The sequence below is a fragment of the Cebus imitator genome, unplaced genomic scaffold (assembly GCF_001604975.1).
Source record: "Cebus imitator isolate Cc_AM_T3 unplaced genomic scaffold, Cebus_imitator-1.0 Scaffold113, whole genome shotgun sequence".
NCBI classification, from domain to species: Eukaryota; Metazoa; Chordata; class Mammalia; order Primates; family Cebidae; genus Cebus; species Cebus imitator.
In genome coordinates this window covers 3,328,396-3,336,296 of record NW_016107428.1, presented here as the reverse complement: position 1 = coordinate 3,336,296, position 7,901 = coordinate 3,328,396, and the positions used below count along the sequence as shown (strand labels likewise).

The following is a 7,901-nucleotide window of genomic DNA, read 5'->3' as shown; positions in this document are numbered from 1 at the left end:
CTCACTGTAAAGTTTATATGAATATTACGGCAATTCTATCTATTTTGTGACCTTCTAATGAGTTTCTAATATTTTTTTCCTTTGAAGTCGAGTACCTGTCTACCCCACTAAATATGGGTTTACAAACAGAAGATTTACATCTAATAGTGCCCTTATCCAATTTCCATAAACAATATAATGTTGTTATATAAAGAATATTTAAAAATGACTTGATTATTTAATATTTTTGAAATGCAGACCCTAATCACCAACATTTATCATATATTACGCTTAGCAAATTTTGACACTTTTCATATTATATGTCTTTAACATAAATGGAAATAAACAATAAGACACAATTTACAAAGTTAAGAGGGAAATCACTCCCATTTTACAGAGAATTTCTGAAAATGATACGCTCAGAGAAGTTATGTCAAATACCTACTATTTTTAATGGAGGGAAGCAGGACAAGGGATGGGAAATGGAATTGGTGACACATTTTTCGGATCAAGTGGATGATTAGTCTATTGCTTAAAAAAAGAGTTTCTGGGGAATTCATCTCTCTCTCTCTCTCTCTCTCTCTCTTTCTCTTTTAGAAGAGAGATATCACTGGAGTAAACAATGCATGTTTGATAGCAACACCAACTCAGATGGTTATTCCACAGAATGCAGAACTGCCTCAGTAACATCTTTGTCATCTTTGAAGCTGCTGTCAATATCAAAATTCTTAGAAGTGCCACCCTAAGTAACATGAAATATATAACATAAAGGACATTCAATAAATGTTGATCATTAGTTATATATATATATATAAATTCAGTTTATTTTTTTAATGTTTTAATTATTAATTCCCTGTACAAAGTACCAAAATAATACTTGGACATTTAAAAGTTTGTGTGTTTTTCTAAACAGAAGGCGCAATTATGTTTTCCAAAAATATTCCATTAAACAAAATATAAATATATATTTCATGCTAATGGAGAATATTTTAGAATATTCTCATGTGGTTTTAAACTGGTGCTATTATGAATTATGTGTGTGTGAGTGTGTGTATATTTGTGACTGTTTGCCAGCGTTGTGGTGGTAAGTGATAAATGTATAACAACATGTTATAAATAAATTCATTAAGAACAATTTTGGGTGACACTTGCTCACTGATAATGTATTGAAAAATAATGGCAAGCAACCTTTGGAGGAATGAATTAGATTAATAAATTCAATGTTATCGATATGGTTAACATTAATTTCTGTTTTAGGGCAAAAAAAGAAAAGTATAGTATCTCATAATTGTTCAAGGAAAATGACACAACACTTCTTTTTTCACAGAGGAAAGATCAGCAGAAAGTTCACCAGAAAGATTCTGAAGATATAAACAAAAAACATGGAACGGTGGAAACTTTAGGGTAGCATTGGCATGAGAGCCTTAGAAAGAGTATAGAGTTGTCAGTCAATTTCCATTATGCTGGAAACTATAATAAATTGGGCAAATGCAATGCAAGGAAAACTGCTGACAGCAGACATGTTCCTAAAATGTATGAAGAATGATGTAGTTGTTAATTTAATTAGTTGTTTAAAGCCAGACAATTTCTTTCCAAAAATTCTGGCTTGTCAAAAGTTAACGATCATATTTCTTAATCCAGCAAACTAAATATGACACTGAATTACTTTAAATAACACTGACACTTCCACAGGAATGTTGATATGAAGCATGGCATTTAATTTTTTATGGAAAATATGAATGCATAGAAAGACATGAATGATGCATAATATGAAAAGCTGATTCAAAAATAAAAATATGACTGATGAAACAAAAACTTTAGAGAAATGTCCCTAACTCGATTGTCATAGATTGTTTCAATATGCTTAGCCTAGGAGTAAGTTTTCTATTTCTGCAGGATGACAAAATTTTTAAATGATATAAAAAAATCTAGAACTACCTATTGGGTGTCTTCTAGATTAATCAAACAAAAGATCTATGAGAAATTAAAGACGTCCTGCAATTCTTGCTGCTAGCATATTCTTTCACTTCTCATTTTTAGGTAATACATAGGCTTTCCTACCACGCTTCCACCTATGGAATAGTTTGGGAAGAAATGATATTAGTTTTTATTTATGTGTTTAGTAAAATTCAATGGTCAAGCCACCAGGTTCCAGGTTTTTCTACGCTGAGGGACATTTCATTACAGCTTCAATCTAGTTTTTTATTATTGGTCTGTTCAGGTTTTGGATTTCCTCATGGTTCAACTTTGGTAGGTTGTATGCATCTAGGAATTTATCCATTTCTTTGAGGTTTTCCAAATTATAGAATACAGTTGTGTGTAGTAGCCACTAATGATCCTTTTAATTTCTGGAGCATCAATTGTAATGTCTTCTTTTTCATCTCTGAGTTTATTTATTTGGGTCTTCTCTCTTTTTCTTAGATAGTCTGGCTTAAGTTTTGTCTATTTTTTAACTTTTAATTTCATTGATCTTTTGTATTTTCTTCATTTCAATTTTATTTATTTCTGCTTTAATCTTTATTTTTTCCTCTTGATTCACTAATTCTATGAAATGCATCATTATGTTGTTTATTTGAAGTTTTTCTACTTTTTTGAAGTATATATTATAGCAATAAACTATCCTCTTAGTACTGCTTTCTCTGTTTTCCATCATTTTTGGTAGTCTTTTTTTACTTTTCATTTGTCTAAAGACATTTTAAAATTTCCTTCTTTATTCCTTCATTAACCCATTGATCATTCATAGCATATTGTTTAATTTCTATGTGTATAGTTTTCAAAATTTATCTTGCTATTGTGCTGTTTACTCCATTGTGGTCAAAGAAGATGTCTGAAATTACATCAAATTTTTTAATGTTTGAAGACTTGTTTTTGGCCTATCATATGGTCATTCTTTGAGAATGGTCCATGTGCTGTGGAGAAAAATGATTTTTTTGGCAGCAGTTGAATGAAATGTTCTATAAATATCTGTTAAGTCCATTTGGTCAATAGTGCAGAAGAAGTCAGCCTTTTCTTCATGAATTTTCTATCTGGACAATCTGTCCAATGCTGAAAGTGGGGTGTTGATGTCTCCAGTTATTATTGTTTTGGAGTCTACCTCTCTCTTTATCTGTAATAATATTTCTTTAATATATCTGTTTGTTCCAGTGTTGGGAGAATATATATTTACAATTGTCATAAAATCTTGCTGAATTTACCCCTTTATCATTATATAATGGTCTTCTTTGTCTCCTTTTATAGTTATTTTGAAATCTATTTTGTCTGATATAAATATAGCTACCCTTGCTCCTTTTGGTTTTCTTTGCATGGAATACTTTTTTCCATCCCATTATTTTCAGCCTATGCAGATCTTTATAGGTGATATTTGTTTCTTATAGGAGACAGATCTTTGAGTCATGTTATTATTATTTTTTAATCCAATCAGTCATTCTGTATCTTTTGATTGAAGAGTGTAGTGCATTTACATTCAATGTTATTATTAATAAGGAGACTTACCCTTTCCATTTTGTTGTTTGATTCCTGGTTGTTTTGTGGTTTTCTCTTCCTTCTTTCCTTCCTTCCTTCCTGTCTTTCTTTTAGTGAAAGCAATTTTCTCTAGTGCTTATTTTTAATTTCCTGCTTTTTTATTTTTTCTGTAATCTCTTGTATGTTTTTTGATTTAAGAAACTATAAGGCTTATAAATAATATCTTATAACCCATTATTTCAAACTGATAACAACTTAACATTGCATACACAAACAAACCAACAAATACGCAAAGAGAATACTTATAAAACCCTACAATTTATCCCTCTGCTTTTTAATTTTTTATTGTCTTTGTTTCTTATGTACTGTCTATGTCTTTAGAAGATGTTGTAATTATTATTTTTGATATGTTCATTTTAGTCTTCATACTCAAAATATAAATAGTTTATACATGGTAATCACAGTGTTAAAATATTCTGTTTTTCTGTCTACTTACTATCACCAGTGAGTCTGTACCTTAAGATGATTTCTTATTGCTCATTAATGTCTTTTCCTTTCAAAACGAAGAAGTCACTTTACCATTTCTTGAAGGACACATCTGGTGCTTATAAAATCCCTCTGCTTTTGTTTGTCTGAGAAAGTCTTTATTTCTCCATCAAGTTTGAAGGACATATTTTGCCAGAAATATTATTCTAAGATAAAAGTTTTTTTTTCCTTCTTTACTTTAAATATGTCATGCTACTCTCTCCCAGACTATAAGGTTTACACTGAAAAGTCTGCTGGCAGGCATAATTGGAGTTTCACTGCATGTGTTCATATTCTCTTGCTGCTTATACAATTATTTTTTTATCCTTGACCTTTGGGTGTTTGACTACATCTTAAGATAGTCTGATTTAGGTTAAATCTTCTTTCTTGGTGTTCTGTTACCTTATTGTTCTTGAATATTGATGTCTTCTTAGGTTTCAGAGTTCTGTTATTATCCCTTTAATTAAACTTTCTATCTTTCTCTCTCTCTCCCTCTCCTCTTTAAGTTCAACAGCTGCTAGATTTGCCCTTTTGAGACTATTTTCTAGATCTTGCAGGCATGCTTTATTCTTTCATATTCTATATTATTTTTTGACTATGTATTTTCAAATAACCTGTCTCCAGGCTCAATAATTATTTCTTCTGTGCTATCAATTTTGCTGATAAGAGAGTCTCATACATTCTTTAGTATGTCAGTTGCACTTTTCAACTCCAGAATTTCAGCCTGATTCTTTTTATATATTTCAGTCTCTTTCTTAAATTTATGTGATGGGATCATGAATTCCTTCTCTATGTTATCTTACATTTCATTGAGTTTTCTCAAAACAATTATTTTGCATTCTCTGTCTGAAAGGTCACTTATCTCTGTCTCTCTAGGATTGATCACCAGTACCTTTCTTATTTCAATTGGTGAGCTCATGTTTTCCTGGATGTCTTGATGCATGTAAATGTTCACTGGCATCTGAGCATTAAAGAGTTAAGGATTTATTGCAGTCTTTACAGTCTGGGCTTGTTGTACTTCTGGGGAAGGCTTTCCAAGTATTTAAAAAGACTTGGATGCTATGGGTCTAAGTTTTTGGTTACTGCAGCTATATCTGCAATAGGGGGCTTCTTAAGCCCAGTAACACCATGGTTCTTCCAGACTTGTAGTGGTACTGCCTTGGTGGTCTTGGATAAGATCTGGAAGAATTTTCTGGTTTACCAGGCAGATACTCTCATGAGCTTTCCTTATTTTCTCTGAAATAAATGGAGTGTCTCTCTGTTCTGAGTTGTCTGGTGCTGGAGGAGGGGTGAACAAGCACCCTTGAGGGCACTACCACTGGGACTTCTGAGACAGACCTCTAGCCAGCACAACATTGGGTCTCTCCCAAGGCCCAGAGAAAGCACTGGCTGGCCACTGCCTATGCTTTCTCAAGACTCTAGGGCTCCACAATCAGCAGAAGGTGAAGCCAGATTAGCTAGTGTCCTTCTCTTCAGAGCAGCAATTTACCCCCAGCCCAGCCCTGAGTGGATCCACAGGTGCCAACCAGGAGCCAGTGCCTGGAGTCTGAAACCTCAGGAATCTAGTTTGTGGTCTATTTATACTGCAGCCCATCTGGCACCCAAGTCTCAAGACAAAGTCTCTTTCACTCTTCCCTGCCCTTTACACCTGCAGAGGAGCCTCTTCGTATAATCTCTACCACACCAGGCCCATGGCAATTATTGCTTGGCTACCCCTGATGTTCACTAATGCCCAAGGGCACTTCAATCAGCTTTTGCTAAATGCTTGCAGGCCTAGGACTCTCCCTTTATGTCAGTGGGCTACCCTCTGGTCCAGGGCAGATCTAGATATGTCATCTAAGAGCCAAAACCTGGAATCAGGGATCTCAAGAGGCTGCTTACTGATCTGCCCTACTGTACAGTTACCTGATCTACACATCTATGATAGAACTGATATCTAAGCTGCAAGACAAAGTCCCCTTTACTCTTCCCTCTCCTTTATTCAAGCAGAAACAGATTCTCCCTGTAGCCAACAGAGCTGGAAATATTCTGGGTCACACTTGAGGCCAGTACATCTCTGAGTTTGACCCAAGGCTCATGGGTGAGTATTGCCCGGCTACCACTACTGATTATTCAGGGCCCAAAGGCTTCTTAGTCAGTGGGTGATGAATTTTTCCAGAACTTGGTCCTTCCCTTCCAGACGCAGGTTTCCCTTCCAGACCAGAGTATGTCCAGAAATGTCATCTGAGAGCTGTGACGTGGAATAGGGCCCCAGGGCTTAGTCTTGTGCCCTATTCTTCTGTGGCTGAACTGGTATCCAAGTTGCAAGACAAAGTCTTCTTTACTCTTGCCTCTCCTCTCCTCAAGCAGAAGGAAGGAGTCTCCTTTGTTGTTTAAAGTTGAATACCCTGAGGTTGGGGAGGAGTGATAAAGGCATTCCCTTGGCCAACCCAGCTGGTGTCTCTCTAGGTCATGTGCCCTCCAGAGCCACAGACTCCAAGCCCAGAAGAGCACCAGGACTTGTCCATGAACTGCAGTCCTTGTGGCCAAGACTGCCTTTCAAGTTTATTTAGAATCCTAAAGCTCTTTAGCAAATGGTGGTGAGGCTTGCTGGAACTCAAGCTCTGGTCACTGGGATAGGTGATTCCCCTTGGCTAGGGCTGGTCTATACACTCCCTCTGTGGTCACTGGCCAAGTTCTTCCTGGTGTTGCTTCCCACTGTGACAGGGCAGCACTGAGTCTCAATAAAAAGTCCCAGAATCACTGTGCTCCCCTCCCTAGTGCACAGATTCTCTCTCATCACCATGTGGCCACTGCTGGAGGATACGGGGGAGTGGTCTTGGCAACTCAGAATTGTCTTTTCTACCCTCTTCAATATCTATTTCAGTGATATGAAGTTAAAACCAGGCACTGTGATCTCTGACCTAATTTAGGCTATTGTAAAAGAGCTTTTTTTGTGTGTTAGAATAGTTGTTTAATTTGGTGTTCCCATGAAAAGAGTGATCAGGAAGGCTTCTGGTCAGTTGTGTTGCTCTGCCTCCAGTCAATTGATTTTTGACAAAGATACAAGAAACACACAATGGAAAAATGACAGTCTCTTCAATTGGTGTGAGGAAAACTGGATATTCATATACAGAAGACCTGAATAGACCCTCATCTCATGTAGTATACAAAAATCAGACCAGGTGCGTGGTTCACGCTTGTAATCCCAGCACTTTGGGAGGCCATGGCTGGTGGATTGCCTGAGGTCAGGAGTTTGAAACCAGCCTGGGTAACATGGTGAAATGCCATCTCTACTAAAAATACATAGTGGTGGGCACCTGTAATCCCAGTTACTCAAGGGGCTGAGGCAGGAGAATCGCTTGAACCCAGGAGGCAGAGGTTGTCATGAGCTGAGATGGCACCATTGCACTCCAGCCTGGGCAACAAGAGGGAACCTCTGTCAAAAAAAAAAAAAAAATAGATTAACTATTTAAATGTAAGATGTGAAATGTAAAACTACTAGAAGAAAACATAGGGGAAATATTTTATGAGATTGTTCTAGGCAATGATTTCTTGCATATCACCCCAAAGTCACAGGTATCAAAAACAAAAATAAACAAATGAGATAACATCGAACAAAAAAGCTTCTGCACAGCAGAGGAAATAATCAAAAGAGTTAAGACACTACCTATGAGTGGAATATACTTTCAAACCATACTTTACTATGTTGAAGAGATACCTTCAACATTCGTTGCAACATTCTACATAATAGTCAAGACATAGAATCCACCTAAGTGTCCATTTGTGTATAAATAGATAAAGAAAATGTGGAATATATACACAATGTAGCACTATTCAGCCTTAAAATAAAGTAGGAAATTCTGTTATTTTTGACAACATGGAGGAACTTCGACATCATATTAAGTGAAATAAACCAAGCACATAAATGCTGAGTGACTTCACTTATATGGAAA

At 36.0% G+C, this 7,901-nt stretch overlaps 1 long non-coding RNA gene across 1 annotated transcript; it reads left to right on the top strand.

Moving 5' to 3' along the window:
* The first annotated feature begins 572 nt into the window (after positions 1-572).
* On the top strand, positions 573-1,809 carry LOC108311350. Its single transcript, XR_001828145.1, has 2 exons — positions 573-691; positions 1,307-1,809. It is a non-coding gene; the product is annotated as an uncharacterized LOC108311350 (long non-coding RNA).
* The last annotated feature ends 6,092 nt before the right edge of the window (positions 1,810-7,901 follow it).